This window comes from Cyprinus carpio, chromosome B12 (genome assembly GCF_018340385.1).
Source record: "Cyprinus carpio isolate SPL01 chromosome B12, ASM1834038v1, whole genome shotgun sequence".
NCBI lineage: Eukaryota > Metazoa > Chordata > Actinopteri > Cypriniformes > Cyprinidae > Cyprinus > Cyprinus carpio.
Genome location: NC_056608.1, coordinates 24190847 through 24209150, shown reverse-complemented (window position 1 = coordinate 24209150; position 18304 = coordinate 24190847). Strand labels below are relative to the sequence as shown.

At 34.9% G+C, this 18304-nt stretch overlaps 1 protein-coding gene across 2 annotated transcripts in view; it reads left to right on the top strand.

The window, feature by feature from the left end:
- LOC109054556 (alpha-tectorin-like) overlaps positions 1–18304 on the top strand; it is a 168517-nt gene that overhangs the window by 37756 nt on the left and 112457 nt on the right. The window lies entirely within an intron of this gene.

Here is an 18304-nt window from a genome sequence, read left to right as displayed (position 1 = left end):
CATATCTAATGAAAATATAATGTGTATGTACACATATATATATACACGTGTGTGTGTTTATGCTGCGTATTAATTTAATGCAATAATTTAATCAAATTAGAATATTAAATAAAAATTTTGTGTTAAATAATTATTTTTTAAAATTTCTATACATATTAATTTATTTATATTTACATTTACATTTACATTTAGTCATTTAGCAGACGCGTTTTCTATCAAAGCGGCCTTACAAATGATGACATATGGAAGCATCCAAAACCAACAAAAGAGCAATAACATGCAAGTCTTGGTTAGCCTAACGCAGCACAAGTAGCAAAGGTGTTTTTTTTATATTTAAAGTATATATTAATATTATGTGATTTAATTATAAAAAAAAAAGATTTTTTTTTAAAAATGCATCAAAACAAATAATAATCAATATAATATTGAAATTAATAATGTACAACAATAATTTAAAAAATTTACTTTATAATTTAGGTAAAATATTATGTAAATAATACTATTATTTTTAACCTTGTTTTCTTCAATCACTTCTGTGATTTCTATCTTCCATGGATCAAAGGAAAACAATCTGCCATTGGGTACATACAATGCAAGTTAACATTGGCACAGATATAAAGCACCATGAAAAGGCGTGGACTCTATATGAATGGTTGTGGCACATTCCAAGTCTTTTGAAGTCGTCAAAAAAATAGCATTGTATTGTGCATGAAAATCTTGCAGAATCAATACAGGGCTACATCAAAACAGTTTTGAATAATCTACTTCAGTTTAGGTTGGGTCAGTAAAATCATGTTCATCTTTCATTTCAAATTTCTCTCAAACACACACCTCTGTATCACACACGTACATTCATGAGCATTCAGTGAAAGCAAGTCAAAGGTGATTCATTTTGATTAAAATCAGTGAAATATAAACAAAACGCACCCCACCCATCAGTGAATAAGTACAACGGTGAATAAGATTATTATGTGTTTAGGTCATAAAACTACCATTTTTTTTTCCCCAAATATTCCTTCCAGTTTTACTAAAGTTCTAATATCTTATGTGTGCCTAGAGATTATAGCAGTCTTGTTAGCCAAATGTCAAATATGGTACAACCATAATAAAAAATGAAAAATGTGTCCTTAAACCACACAAAAACTGTTTCAAATTCCAATCATAGTGAAGCGGAGCCTATCATAAGGACAGCATTTTGAAGACATCCACTTACCATCCAAGATACCTTCATTTGGCCAAAATTTAAAAAGCAGCATCACACGTAACCTTGGGCTGAGGAAAAACCATCCCATAATGCATTTGCAAAATCTATTAGTCTCCTGTGTGTTTTCACATACAGATGTGCAGGTTTATCAAAATAGTTCTCGTAAAGGGATAGTTCACCCACAAAACTTACGTCACATGTTACTCATTCTCCACTGGTTCCAGAACTTGAAGGAGTTTAATTTTTTCTTTCTGGCCTGAACACACAAGAAGAAAATATTTTCAAGAATGCCTGGGTAAACAAACAGTTGATGGTAAGCCCATGACTTTTCAACAAATATAAAAAATAAAGGAAAGTCAATGGCTACCGTCATACTGTTTGGTTACCAAACATTCTTTAAAATGTTTTCTTTTGTGTTCAAACAGCTCGGCAGAACATTCATACAGGGTTGGATCAACCTGAGGGTGAGGAAAGGAACAGAACTGTAATTTTTTAGGTGAACTGTCGCCTGTAAGGAGGGACAGCAAAGCAGCGCACTAAACTGTGGAACAAAGCTAAAAGTGTGTCCTAGACAGATCAGGGTTAAGGTTATGGCAATCTTTTTAGTCCTTCATACAGCTGTGTATTGAAGCTGAGAGCTGATCTGGGGTCAGAGGTCCCATGTATGATAAAAAACAGCAGTGCTTTTTATTTACCACTGATTTGCCATCAGCACATAAGGAAAACATCCGTTACATTCAATAAGGCCCTTAGTGAAGCGGACATAGTAAAGACGGTCATAAATGAAATTGCCTGCATTGCTTGTTATAAAAGTCTACTTTTCTTTGATCCTGGTCTGTTCCGATTCATCAGTGAATTCAACAGCTGTTTAGAATATCAAATTGTCATCCATCATCTAAAAGCACTTGCTTTTCCAGCGTGATAGCCATCAGTCAAGTCTCATCCAGCATGTTTTTCCTGCATCAAATAGCCTGTTTCTTTCATAAATATGTCACGTTTGTGAGACGAGTTTCCCCATTGACTTTAATTTCTAATGCCTTTATGCACCAAATTAAAGTGTAGCAAGATTTGGACCTAGTCTTCCTGCTCTTCCAACCCAATCATCACTTGGATTCCCACCAGTTTCAGTGATGGGCGGCCGCGAAAACACCATCAGCTCCTTGATATCTGTGGGAAGAAACAGACTCAGGACGGGAGATGTAAGCGTCCTCGTGCTACTGCAGCTTCTTCTCCTTCAGATACTGAGACCCTAGCAGGCTTCAACGAACACAATCACCACATGCACATTCCACTATTATGTCTATATAGTTGACATCTATTGTCTTTAATTGATAAGTTTATAATCCTTCGTAGAAGAATGTTGTATCATTAGGTTATTCATTTATTGGTGAATGGAGTGTTACTTTTTAGATTACTGTTAATTTATTTAATGCTTCAGTTTAATTCAATAAGTAAGTGTTTTGCACATATTAATTGTTACTGTTGTTAACAATTTAAGTCTATAAAAATGTGTCATATTGAATTGAATTTGTATTGGTATATGTTTAGTTGGCATATCAGTCCTTACCCATTAATAACATTTCTAATTAAATTAATCCTGTTTTGACTGAATGGTTTTTTTTTTTTTAACTGCAATTAATAAAATTAACTTATTAAGTAAATTATTACTTTTTGTGATTTTTATTAATACTTTATTTTTTAAGGCCCCCTGCATTTTAAATTGATTTTATTTAAATAGTAAGGTTATTTTTTAATACCCCTGTTTATCATATTAATCAGTTTTTAATTTTTGAATTTAATTTACTATATTACAAGAATGTAATGTTTATTTGTAATATTTATTTCTTTAAATTATGTGAAGTAAATAATAATATAAATAAGGATGCATATAAGAAATAAACATGAATAATTACAAATTATGGTAACTATATTATAAAAAATTAATAAATTCAATTAATTTAAATTAATTACAATTACAAATTCATTAATTTTATATTATAATTTAATATAAATTCAACGATTCAATTAAAAATGCAGCATAACATTTAGAAAATAAAAAATGAATATAAAAGAATTATAAATTAATTAAACAATTAAAATGATTTAATGTACTGATCTTGATTTAAAATGTTAATTTAAGATTTGAGACATTATTTCTGTTATTTTAATAATGGCATTTTTGGAAGGATCTGCAGTTTGTTGTGGTTTGAGCCGCACACCTTCAGGCACATTGTTGTCAGACCGAAACGGGAGACGAGGTGATGCTCCACGTGGCAGCTGATGAGGGGAATGGGCCGAAGAGGTACCAGTCCAGCAGGTGGTGTTTCGGGGCAAGGTTCAGGACCTCGTGTGTCCACTGGGAGATGCGGTTGGGCCGGTTCGTGGGAGGAGAGGGAAAACTTTGGCCGCCCCCCCGATGTGCTGCGAAAAACAGAGACACAGTAAAATGAAAACTATAACTAAAATCACTCAGTATAAGGAATAAAATGATGAAACAAGAGCAGAACGTGGTGCCATTTAAAGCGATTCAACGTTTTAGCTCAGTGTGTGTTTGATCTTTACGTGGGGGCGTCCTGAACTGGCTCAAAACGGATGTAAAAACACAAGACAATAGCACATAGCATGTATTTATCTTCACACACACACTATGAAACCAGCAGCACAGCATTCCCTACTAAACAAGATCTCAAACATCGCTGCGGGTCTCAGCTTAAAACCCGCCAACAAATAAATCAGAGGAAGCAGACACCAATACAAAAGTACATTCTCCCTTTGTTCTGCCTGGGAAAAATCATGCGTGAATTGTTTCGCCAGCCGATTTGTGGACTTTGTTCTGCAGTGGAAACTCGTGAACCTCGCGCGAAGGAGGAGGAGACCAAAGCCTTATTGAGCGGGGTCTCGCGGGGAAGGACGGAGAGAGAGGCACACACAAAGACCGGATGGATTGATGCAGAATTCGCTGAATGGGCTTGGAAAGTTAACACATCAGACTGAGTAGCTTTTTATGCGCCCGAGCGCGATGAAAGACCAATTTAATGTAGTTGATGAAATGTTACTGTACGGCAAAAAGAGTTTTGATGATAGTGGGTTGTGTGCGGTCTCGGGAAAAAGCTCAAGGACACAAAAATACTAGAGGCAAGCAATTCATTAACTATCACCACTGTATTCTTTGATTATAGATGAAGTGTGGTACTTTCGTACATCAAGAGATGCCAAAAACAAATATCTTTCTATATTTTCTGAAGATAGTATTCGGGTACATTTATATTATTCTGAGCATGCAAATTACAAACCACAGCATACAAAAACAAACGGTTTTATTTTTAGATGGGATGTATTTTTTAAATTATATTTTACTGAGGATGCAAAAAACTGCTTTATTTTATATTTTATTGAGAAAAGAAGTGTAAATAATGTAATATATTCTTCTCTTTTTTGTTTAATCGATGCCGCAAAAATAACTATAATTTTGATATTTTCTAAAAGTAAGGGTATAAATAATTTAACATAGTTACTGAGCATGCAAAAGCCACTATATTAAAAAAAAAATCTGAAGATAGGTAGTATAAATAATTAAAGGTCTATTTTTCCGGAGCATGTGTACCTGTTAAAACAAAAATTGCATGCAAAAAAAAACCATCTATTTATATTTTCTGAAGAAAAGTGGTGGTAATAATTGTAATTTATATTTTTGAGCATGCCAAAACAAATTATTGCATGCAAAAAACAAATATATTTTCAATTTTTGCTATATTTTATAACAATATGTTTTCTAAAGACAAGTGATATAAATAATGTGATATATTTACTGAGCATAACAAAACAACTATAGCATGCAAAAAACTATAATTTTAATATTTTCTGAAGATAAGTAGGGTAAATAATTTAATTAAAAAACAGCTATTTTTCATATTTTACTGAGGATGATCCTCTGGTTGTATCTCAAACAACTGTAGAAAGCATGCAAATCAAAAATAGTGGGGCATCACCCAAAAATTTTTTTTGGCATTTGATCTCACCTGAAATATGTTGACGTGTATGTACGGCAGGGAGAACATGGCTCTGCACAGAAACATGAGCAGCAGAGCGGAGCTGCACGACAGACCCGACACAACACCTGAGCAGATAATACTGAGAAAAAAGCCCAGACACACACACAGGACAGTGCGCAGGATCTGGAGCGGAGACGACCCTTCAGCTGGCCTGAAACACGATGGAGGTTTCTCATCAGCGAATAAACTCACCCACAGAAGAGGTCAAATGTAAATACAACGAAAATGTACATCAGGCTCAGAGTTAAATGAACTCGGTGTGATGTGGCACCACGCTTAGCAAAAGTCATTTATATCCTCAGTGAATGTGTGTGCAACCACAAAATCACGTTACTCAGAACATTTCTGATGCGTAAATGAAAATTTCCCCACAAAATGATCACACATGTTTTATCTCTTGTTGCTTAACCACATTATATAAAACTGGTTAGGATGCATTGAAAAGCTGTGTGTGGTAAGGGCTGAAAGGCCTCACCGATGGCGACGATGGGTGTGATTGATGGGGACGGCCAGCGGCGCGATGAACAGATAGATGCATCGAGGCAGGAAGGGGATTTTTCCAGTGTGCTGGAATGTCTCCCAGACCGATCACATTAGTGTAAGCGTTGATGCATCTTGACGTGAACCTGAACGCCGGCCCCTGCTGAGAATGAGGGCCGCACCCACACATGAGAGACCACAGAGACGGCATCTCACGTGATACATGCATGGGTTACGAAGACCAACATCTCATCAAAATCTTTTCTCATTTAAGGGTTTTGGCAGTATTTAAAAGATTATGTAAATGAGAATTGTGCACCATTTCTAGGCTCACCATTTCTACCAATGTGAGTAAATAAGTGTCATTGATCATGCAGCGCTTTGTACAGATGGTCAAAACTGTGCTTTGCTTTTACTGAAGATGCTTTTTGGGAACATCTCAAATCATGCCGAGATTTAATTTAATATGATGATTCTAATAATAGAATTTTAAATATTAGAAAAAAACACTAATTTGGGATTGAATATTTAGATGAAATATTTAAATTGTAAAATTTATCATTAAATTATATATATATATATTAGTGCTGTCACATGATTAATCATGATTAATCACATCCAGAATAAAAGTTTTTGTTTACCAATATATATATTTGTATTTGTTTTATGTACTGTGTATATTATGTATATAGAAATATATATATATATATATTATATATATATATATATATGCATGTGTTTCTTTTTATATATACATAATAAATATACACACATATATCTATGTAAAAAAATATTGTATTTTGGATGCAATTAATCATGATTAATTGTTTGACGCATTATATATACATCATACATATACATATACATATACATATACATATACATATATTAATTTTTTTTTTTTGCTTTTTTTTTTTTTTTGCTTGGCATATTATCTTGATTCATTAGTTTATAATATTTTAATAATCTTGTCTGACAAACATTTACTACATCAATTTTGTTTATTTTCCTTTTTTTGAATTGCAGTTACTTTATTATTAAATATTATTAAGTGGCATTTTAATTCATTAAATAATTTAAGCTGCAATTTAATAATTTAATTGAATTAAAATAATAAATAAACTATTTTAAATAATACTTAAAAATTTTTGAATACTTTAATTTGCGATATTTTAATTATTAGTAAACATTAAAATATCTAAATGATGCAAATATTTAATATTGTTAATAATATAATTAAAAAAGTAATAATTTAATATTGAAATTTTAAACTAAATATAGGTCCGATGTTCTTGGTTCCAGTGAAGATTAAGAAGCTTTTTTGGCACATTCTCCAGTGCTCCTGTCATTAAAGCAAAAGAGAAACTGAACAAATTTGAACATTTGATTCGGAAATCTGATTACATTCAATTTTTAAATTGAATATAAAATCAAATATTTTTGGGGCCCACTGTATATGCATGAGTACAGACTGTTGACATGGAATATGACCAACATTATAACTCTTCTACATTCTTGAGCGGATAGAAACTGTAAATTAATCGAAATCCTCTTAATCTATGAAGTTAATTCATGAAGAATTAATCAGCTAAATTCTTTCCATACTTTTGCATTTTCGTGTTGCATGTGAAACACACTTCACTTATACACTGATGACCCAAAACACATGGAATTAAGGTGAAAATGGAAAACCATGGTACTTTTGGTGCATTTTCTTTGTGATAGATTCCCTGTATTCACAATGTTTAATAATTTCACATCGGCAGCAAATCTCACTTCGATGAAGAAGACGGCCCAGAAGTGGGCCCAGGCCGGAGACTCGCTGAGCGTGCCGTGACTGGCCAGGTGTGTTCCTTTAACAGTGATGACAGCGTGAGCCACGCCCATCATCAGAACACACTGACAGGAAATACAGCGGCCTGAGGACGAAACCCAACAACAGGAACCCTGCAGACACAAGAACAAGCATCACTGCAAGCGGCGGAATACTTACAGCGGAATACAAAGGAAACATGAAAATAATGAGGCGGAAAATAATGCAGTGGGCTGAAAAGAGCTATTAACGCTATTCTCCTGACTTCTGAAAATAGAAAATGCATAAAAACGTACAGCCCATTCAGTCAAAATAAGGATTATTTGTAGCGCAATCATGATCTTGATCGGTCTTTTTGAGCAGTACTTCCCCAAAACTGCAAGTGCCTCCCATAATTTCAAATGCAGCAGGCATATTAGAATAAGGTGGATACACTGAGCATGTAATACGCACACGTATGACATCATCGTTTATGGCAGTGAATACACGTTTCATTTGGTATCTTTTTTAATTAAATTATGTGTTATGATGGGTATGTTTGAAGAAATATCTGCTTTTAATTATTTAATCAGGCAATGGTTATATTTATTTGAATGTTTCTGGGTATTATTTATTATCATGTATTATTCTTTAAAAAGGTATCATGAAGATCATGCATTTTGGTGTCATATTTCATATTTGTTTTGCTGAAATCCAAAGAATGCCACTAAAGTTCAAAAAAAGAATGCTGGTAATTAAATAACGCAATGTCCTTTTGTTTTGGCTAGTATAATATTACTATTAAATGATCTTTTTCTCACTCATAATTAAGCAGTTTTGACCCCCATCGCTGTTGGTTTCTCCTGAAAGCGACTCAGTGGCTCCACTCGCTGCATGAAACTGGATCTGCCCAATGGGAGGGAGGCACCCAGATGAACCGGTCGCCATGACAACCACCACCACAGGAGCGCCTCACTAATTTTGGATATCAAAGGGATAGTTCACCCAAAATTGAAAATCCTGTCATCATTTACTCACTTGTTCCAAACCTGTACGAGTTTCTTTCTTCTGCTGAAGGGTAAAGGAAGACATTTTTAAGAATGAAGGTAAGCAAACAGTTTACTGCCCCCTTTTCCTTATTATGGAAGTCAGTGGGGACCAGCAACTGTTTGGGTCTTCATTCTTTTGTGTTCATACACGTTCATACACGTTTTGGAACAAGTGAGTAAATGAAGACTGAATTTTTTGCCTTTTCACCTGAACTATCCCTTTAAACCGTCCTCAATGTCTGAAAGCTTAAAAGCTTACTATATAAAGAAGCCAAGTTGTTCAGATTGAAAGTCAAAGAACCCTTGGCACGAAACTGAAGTTTTGGTTTCTGTGTCAGTGTTAAAGAGAAGTTTAACCCAATAACCAGCTGGCACACAGTCCCACACCTTCATGACTAAACCATTCAACAATTTGTTTTTAATGCACATAATAACACACAAAATAATCCCTATTGATGATGACATTACACACCCTCATACAACTCCTGCGGCCGTTGTAAACACAATGATGTTGAAATGAAAACAATCACAGCATAAAAACACACTTTGAATGGTTCCCTAGACTCTGAGCAACTTAAATCAAAATGCAAATATTTTTAGGCTAAAGAAACAAAGATACTAACAATACTGTACTTCACATTTCTTTTGTAATTATTTGTACATTTATACATATTATGAGTGAAAACTGTTTCAAAGTAAAGTTTTATTTTCAGATATGAATGAGTGAATCTCCAAAAACAAAAAAAAAAAAAAAAACAATATATATAATATATATATATATATATATATACATGATACATGCATTATTGTGACATTTTCTTTCAGTAAAATTCTCACTATTCTAATATATTTTACTTTTGAATGTTTTTTTGTAATTCCCCTAATTATTCTCATTAAACAGTAAAGATATATAATCACGATACTATTTTTAAATAATACATAATTGGGTTCCCGTTTTTTTTTTTGCTTTACAGTAATGAATATTTAAAGTGGAAATGTGGTTAATTTTCATGGACGTTATATAATGGAGTTAATTTGGTTTCTTCTGTTTGTTTGGGAGATTCTCCCAAAGAGCCTGTGTGTCTAAAACGAAAAGTTGTTTAAGTGTGTGTGTGTGTGTGTGTGTGTGTGTGTGTACCTGCCGGTAAACTGATGAAGGCTGCGGTGAGGATGCTGCAGTCTATTCCTCTCCTCTCCCACCAGCTGCTCTCTCTCACACTCTTCTGCACCAGGCGCGTGAGCTCCATCATCAGCGTCTCCCGCTCGCGTCCGCCTGCGGCCTGTCCCGGTTGTCCTTCGCCATCCCGGGACGCGGTGTCTCTCCTCTTCCTCAGGATTGCTCTGCAAGCTAGCGCTGGAGCTCAGAGACGCATGGCTCACACACACACTCTCCGTCCCGTCCGCGAAACAAGGCAGTGAGAGACTTTAGTGTGACTGCGCTAGAAACAAAGTCTCTCTCGCTCTCTCTAACTGTGTCTTTCTCGTTCCCACGGCGATGCCTTTGGCAGGAGTGTCCTCAATGCTGTAAGAGTCCTGCGTCATCTCCTATCACAAGAACACACACACACACACACACACACACACACACACACACACACACACACACACACACACACACACACACACACACACACACACACACGTGTTTTATGGGGACTCTCCATACTGTACAAACGGTACATTCTATCGTCCTACACCTAAAACTACAGTCACTGAAGAACTTTCTGCATTTTTAGATTTTCAAAAAACTTAATTTTGTATGATTTATAAGCTCGTTCCTCATGGGGACCAAAAATGTATACATTACAATGAAACAAATTCAATCTTTAAGCATTTTCCTCTCTTTAGAAAACCACGTATGAAAATGTAGAAAGCGCTTATGGATTAAGACAGTGATATTTAAAGTTCATATTTCGGTCTCATCTGTTTTTCTGCACTTATTATGCTTTAGTAAGGTGTGTACAGAATGTGGTCTTTTAATATCACTGTCACTGTGCATTAACCGTGTTCTTTATATAAGAGGAAAATGGTGACATTTTTTCACAATCACAACAACAATTTAAATACTGCCTTAAACTCAATAGCAGAAAGGTAGCACATATGCTGCAGGTTATGGTCGATAAACAAAGCAGTTGCCCAGAACTCATCGTGTGGCGTTATGTCACATTCTGATTCTTTGAGGAAATTGGCTGAGAAAGGAAAGTGTGGAAAAGAATTGTGGCTGTAGCCTTCAGATAGCACAACACTTCTCATGGAGAACAGGAAGGTTAACATTACAACATACAGCAACTCCCCACACAGAAAACTGTTTGTTTTTTTCTCTCGTATTGCTATCAAATGGTTAATTGTAAATTCCTTTGGACTCAAAGGAAAAAAGTTTTGCTGTGTGGTTGAATCTTCACATTACTTCACAAACAGTTTCATTACACCAAAACGGAACAACTTCTCTCCATATCTTTTTACAGATCAGCATAGCATATGCTTAATTAGCTGTTTGTGACACAACAGGGTATACATACTTATAATATTAAGGTATACAGGATAGCATTTGGGGAAAATTCCATTTTACCAATGTTTGGACTTAATCTGTCTGGGTTAATGTGTAATATGTTGCAGCTGTATCCATACACATTATTTACACAACATATATTTCATTTTGAAAAAGATGAGACAGAATGTTGTTGCGATTTTTATGAGCACAACTCACACAGAAAAACACAAATGGGTGGCATCTGGAACAGATTACATTTTTCAACTATGAATCAGTCAACTGTGAAGTATTAACCGATCTTTTCAAGGTAAAAGAAATTATTTAAGTAAGTTAAGTAATATTTATATAAAACATTTTTTTGTCAAAACAAAAATGTAGTTGTTGAAAAAGAATATATCGTTTTTTTTTTTCTCAGTGCCAGTAAGCTAATAAAAAAAGTTTGAAAGTCTAATTTTCTTGAAATGTAGATACATAGAAAATATTATCATTATTATTATTATTATTATTATTAATAAATAAAACAGTATGTGAAGTTTTGCCCATTGATTGGTTTCACTTGTTAATTAAATACACAATATAAACATAATGGATTAACATGAATGAAAGTATCATTACAAATATAATTCTAATGCACATGACAGACTGTAAATCACTCACCATTAATCAGCAGCAGAAGTTGACACACACAGTGAAAGATCAGAAATCTCATTGTGACTAATGACTCCTCCTGCACCTGCACACACATACACAATATATATGCACACATGAAATGTTTCTCATATGTTACACTTTATTTTGAGCATATTTGCCACATAAATAACTTTACCTGAGGTCAAATGCTGCTGTAGAGCAAACTCGGAGATTCTCATCTTCAGCAGCTGAATACAGTGATGATGAGCTGCATCTCATCAGTGCCTTTAATAACTGTGGGCGCGGGGCCCTTTACTGGATTTGTCTACAATAATTTAAATAATTTTCTCATGTGACATGAAGATATTTATTTGAATGGACTGCTTCCTTGTGTGCACCTGATTTTAGAAATTCTTTCACTCTACTCAAACAAATGTAAATGGAATGATGAAGAACAAGTACTTTTTCCAAAACAGCTTTACAAAAACAGTATAACAAACCATCCAGTGAGTGAGCTAAAGGTGACTGGAAGGATTTATTAGATTTTAGATTTTAATTGTGTATAAATAATGTTTAACCAATAACATTAAAATAATTTGTTCATACTAAGACCAACTGAGGCAACGCAGGTGATCAAGTGATATGAGGTTTATGAGATGTGCAACTTACAAGATCATAACACTAATGCAAATAACCAACTCAAACTTAAACCAAAAAGAACATTGTAATGTCTTTAAAGCAGCTGGGAACAGCATGCTAGTTAGCAGGTTAACATTATAACATTAGGCAAATCATGAGTATCTAATATTCAGGTACACAAAATGAAGGGGGGGCAAAAGAAAGAAAAAAAAGCAACTAATAACATTAATGGAACTAGATTTATAAAGAAAGCATAGAATAAAATCAGGTTAAGCAGGCAAGTAACGTATACTTCCTTGAAGCAAGAATGTGTCACACACACACACACACACACACACACACACACACACACACACACACACACACACACACACACACACACACACACACACACTGACACAATACATTTAAAAAACAAAATGTTGTGCAGGGCATAGGCTATGTCCAGAGGGCTGATCATTTTGTTCAAGCAAGAAAGCATTGGAGCATTTAAGGAAGTGAACACTTTAATGTTTAGAATGTATTCCTATTCCTCTGCTGGACATTTCTGTGTTCACAATTTCTCCTTTGGAAGTGTGCAGACTAATACAAACAGAGCATTTTTTTACAGCATTTATAAATTTAGGTTATTATTACTTTCTACATTGCATTTTAACAACTTGAATACATTAACAGTAATATAATCAAATACTGTAACAAAAAGTTAATTAGTTTGGTTTTAATACATTAGGTATCATGAATTGAATGACAGCGACTCATTTACTGAGAAGTACTGAATGTGATATTTCAAAGTGGACAGAAGCCAGGTTTAATGTAATTTTTGTATACATTATAGGACTTTCAGAAAACCACCAGATTGGACTCCAGACCCATGCTGCTAAGTTTCTAAATGAAGGTTGTCATTGTACAGCTGTCAATCACCTAAAGTGGATTTTTCCAGTTGATTGAGATTCACAAAGAACAAAATACAACACTACCACCACCACATCAAAAAATTTTTATTACATCATCCACCATCATCAATCTATAAATAAATATATATAAACCAAAAAAAAAAAAAAAAAAATCATTTGAGAATTGATTTTTTTTTCTTTTATTTTCATTCCTTTAGGATTGGTTGTTTAACGAGGGTGTCATCATGTCCATAGTAAGTACTGATATCGCTGTGTCTCTCCAGCTATCAACAATATTATAATTGTAACAGGATCAGATCTTGAATTTGTAGGTTAAGTGAGAACAGAGTGAAGACAATTCTCTCTTCCTCTTGTTAAGCAACTGTGCCATAAGAGGCTACATAACAACTAAGAGAAAGTAAACTATAAAGGGCGGCTGATTGTTTGGTTAAAAAAACAAATGTGGGATCAGACAGACTGACTGATTCTCTATCGTACATCTCCACATCTCTATGAGTTTGTTTTAAACTTTCAAAAATGGCATAATGCAGTAACCATGAGGTGTGTAAGCCGCGTTGGGGAATGTTTTACTTTTAGAACTTGTTATAGCATTACGTTTCTTAACCTATTAAGCAGCAAAGATGTTATATTGGTATTGCACCTCAGCAAAATCCTCTCTGCTCGGAGTACATATGTCCCAATCTACAGAGTGTTAAATAACACTGAAGCCAAGTTAAAGTTCATGGGATAATTAAGCAATTAATCAATTGACCTATTCCAAAGTTTTGGGGCCGACAACTGAAAAGGCATGGTCACATCAGCAATGACATGTTTGTTGTTTGCAGTTTAAGCACATTATTACAAGTGAAAATAAATCTAATTAAAATCATGCATTTCCAGTTACTTTGCTGTGGCTTTAGTATACTCAAACAGAGGTTCACATTGCTCATATGAACATACAAAAATATATCTCTCAAAGTCAATTCCTCTTCAATTACAATCTAAACCTAGTAATATGCAACAACAATTTTGGTTATATATGAAATAGATGAACCCAACACCATCTTATAAGAAAGAACCTACAACATTCTTCAAAGCCAAAAAAACCACTCACAAATTCCCTTAGGTGCACCGTTAATTTTACATTCACTAAAAAAAATAAAAAAATAATAAAGTAACATAACCTATAACAAATTCACAAAAATCTACCTTTAAATATTCTGTGTAAGTCTATGTTGTGTCAGTTTAAAGCCTGGAGGGCCTCCAGGCAATTCCAAGCTATTCCTGGAGAGCCACAGCTCAGCACAGTTTAGCTCCTAATCAATCACACCTGATACAGCTAATCAAGGTCTTCAGGATTACTAGAAACTTCCAAGCAGGTGTGATTTGGAGCTGGTTGGAGCTTAACTCCTTCCTTGTCCAAATACCCACATTTGCGGTCTTTTTACACTTGATCACTTGACTAGTTCTAAGACGTATTTCCTGTATTGGGCCCAAGTGTTTAAGTGAGGATGAAGACCACAATTGTGTGTACAACTTTTCATTACCTGATGGGACACACTTTAAATTTCTGGTGCTTCTAATTAAGTGTTATCAAAGCAGTTGCAAATGATGTACAAAATAAATATAGGCTACTCATCTTTGCACCAATAAAACACAAAAGTGTAACACTTTGTTTTACTACCAAATTATATGTAACATCTAATTATTATTAATATTTAACTTACATTGGAAAGTTTTCAGTGACCTCTCGCGATCTTGGCAAAAAGGTCGCTTATTTATTTTCACAACATGATGCATGATGGGACACACTAAGCCTTGAATACCGCTCCGCGTTAAGGGCACTGCGCTTTGGCATTTTTAAGATCTGGACAGTCTTGCACACTTACTTCCTGTTGCACTCACACACACTCAAGTGGCCAAGACCGCAAGTGTGGGTATTTGGACAAGGCATGCCTCCAGGAACTGAGTTTGAGACCACTGGTTTAAAATATTACATCCTGTTTGATCAGATGACCAAAAACAATCTAGATTCAAGGAGGGTTAAAACAAGTTTTGTGTGAAGAAGCTGCAGACAGTGGCGCAGCGCAAATCCGTGAATGAATGTTCCGAAGTGAAGTAAACTTGAACGGATTTCCCCTGCTCAGGGAGTAGGGAGCAATGAACACTGTGTAGGGATCATATCAATCTGAACACAGTTCATGCGTGTAGGGGACGAGGACCGGAACTGGGAACCGCTGTTTTAAAGTAAATTAAATAAGTAAATAGTTTTTGGTGCTTGTAAGCAAACAAAGGCCACACAACATTTATGAAATAAGCAACCAGTGTGGCATCATTCAATAAGTTATGCATGTAAAATGCTACACATTTTGTGGTAAAGTACTAAAAGAGGGTCAGGAACAAGTAGCAGCATCAGAGAACCACACAGACAAGAAGCCCCAGATACCTTATAGAAACTTCAGCTTGAGATTTACCTCTGGGACAACAACTTCCGCATGACATCGCCTAGCGAAAGGCAACATTACTGGGTGCACTAGGCCGGTATTCAACAATCGCCCATTCAAGCTTATATGGATCATCTGACTATCACAGCAACATCAGGGGCAGGATGTCGCTGGCTAAGAGAGACTCTTAGAGAGACAAGGATTAGAGAGACTCTTTACATGGGCAAGGATGGTCTTTAAACCAGCCAAATCCAGGTCCCTGGCACTTAGGAAGAGAAAATGGAGGACAAATACCGCTTCCGCCTGATAATCCCATCAGTGTCTGTAAAGAGTCTGCCTGGTGACAGGAGAGATGTTTCAGGTGACTTGTTTCAGATCTGAGGAAGACACAAAGAAGCCACATAGTTTGAGACTAGGGAGACAAAACTAGAGAAATAAAGGTTTTATTTATTGTTTATATATATATATATATATATATATATATATATATATATATATATATATATAAAAAAATTATTACATTATTTAATTTCGACAGTAAGTTTAGAAATGCAGGCATAACAAGTCAATTCAGTAAATAAGTTTAGCAATTTAAAAGAAAGATAATCATTTTGAAAGATAGTTATTATATATAATTTCATTTGGGGTCATCCATTTATTATGTCATTGTTTAATTATCTTTATAGATCACATTAAAGGACTCCAAACCTGTCATAATGTCCCAGTGTAGTTGTTCCTGTGTAACCATATTGTTGCACTACTGCACCAGACTGCACATTACTCTCAGCTTGGCATCAGTGCAGTTCCTCCAGTTTAGCTGTACTGAAACTGAGCAGAGCTGGCACAAACCGTTGAAGTGAACTTTTCAAAAATTTTAAGAATCTAACACCATTCCTTGAGGCACACAAACATTTTTTTAAATTCAACTTATTGCTCTTTAAAAGACCTACAATTTGTGTCAGATTAGTGAGATGTCCAAGACATGCACTGTTGGTGGGCCTCCAGGAACAAGTCTAGCTAACACTGACTCCAACTAAAGTGACCATTGGTATTTCTGGAGAGTCCAGCCAGGTCCTGTCAGTGCAATGGTGGTTATATCTGCACAACCTAAAGAAAGGAAACTCATTGATGGCTTAAGGTGCACACTGCAATCAGTTACTTACTTAATGTAGAAGTATAATATAGGATTGGAATTGGAATTGGTAAAATGTGCTGGGAAAATATTATCAGGATATTGACTAATAATTATGCATGCACTGCATACTGAACATTGCAAATTAACTATTATATCATATTATCATGACCTTCTGCTCAACAACTTGTTTATAGCAATTGAATAACACTACACCATAATATAATAGGCCAAAATGTCTCTCACATCAACCAGTTAGGGACCACTGGTAGCATAATCACTACATATGTTTTAAGCAAATACATAAATGTTCACCTGTTTTTCAATAAATGCAGTTAAACTATAAAAGCTCACATTCTAAAATTGATCAGAAATTTGGAAGGAACATATTTACATTCAATGTATACATTACCCAGCAACCATCATCATAAAATTTGAATAAAACAAGAAGAACTTTGGTTATATGAGGAAAGATTAAACCTCAACCCCATCAGAAAGAATGATGCAAACAATGTGGCAACATTCTTCAGATCCTTAATCACATTTCTCATGAATATTACACAAAATATCACTTTCAAAATCGACAAAGAATCGCCTGCAATTTTGAAAGCGATTTTGTGTAGATTGTCAGTGAATTACGGCTCTGTGTAGTAAATGCCAACCAGTGTTGCCAAGTCTGTGGTTGTTTTTCATGTCCGCGGGTTGAAGCGACCCCAATACCAATAATGTGATATTTAACCCCTAAAATGCGAATTTTACCAAGGCAACCCTGCCAAAAAACGTATATTTTAACCCCGGGATGCAATTTTTATCGGGGAACCTCCTGGAAACGCGATTGGGCTAGTTTTGGACTAGTTTTGAGAGGAAACTGTGCAGGATTTGTTGTGAAAACCTGGCAACCCTGAGTCTTAACGCACGTGCTGGAGATATACTACTAATTACAGGAGCGTCTTTTACTGATGAGATGCGCATGACAATCGCATTCGATTTTTTTTTTTTTTGCCCCCTAAATTTACACAGGAATAAAAAAATATCTGTGGACAAAAAAAAAAAAAAAAAAAAAAAAAAAACATAGTTGCAAAAATCATAAAAATCATTTTTACAAAAAATCTAAACAAAATACCATTATCTATATAAATTATTCTAAGGTTTAGCATACAATTTGCACATGAATTTTGTTGGTGAAACAAACTAACAAAAACTATCAAAACAAAATCATGCAACAATTAATGTAGATGTTATTTACACAAAACATCTGTAAGTTCTTATCTTTCTTGTTCCTACAATGATGCCTTGATCCACATGCAGGTCCCATGTGGTGTCTTGTATCACAAGAACATCCCAGTAAATCTGTCTCTCTCCTCTCTCCTCTCTCTCTCTCCTCACACACAACACACACCCACACACACACACCACACACACACACACACACACACACACGCTTCCTACAGCTATAGAATATATTTACTCTCTCTAATCTACGGACTCGCCCATGTAT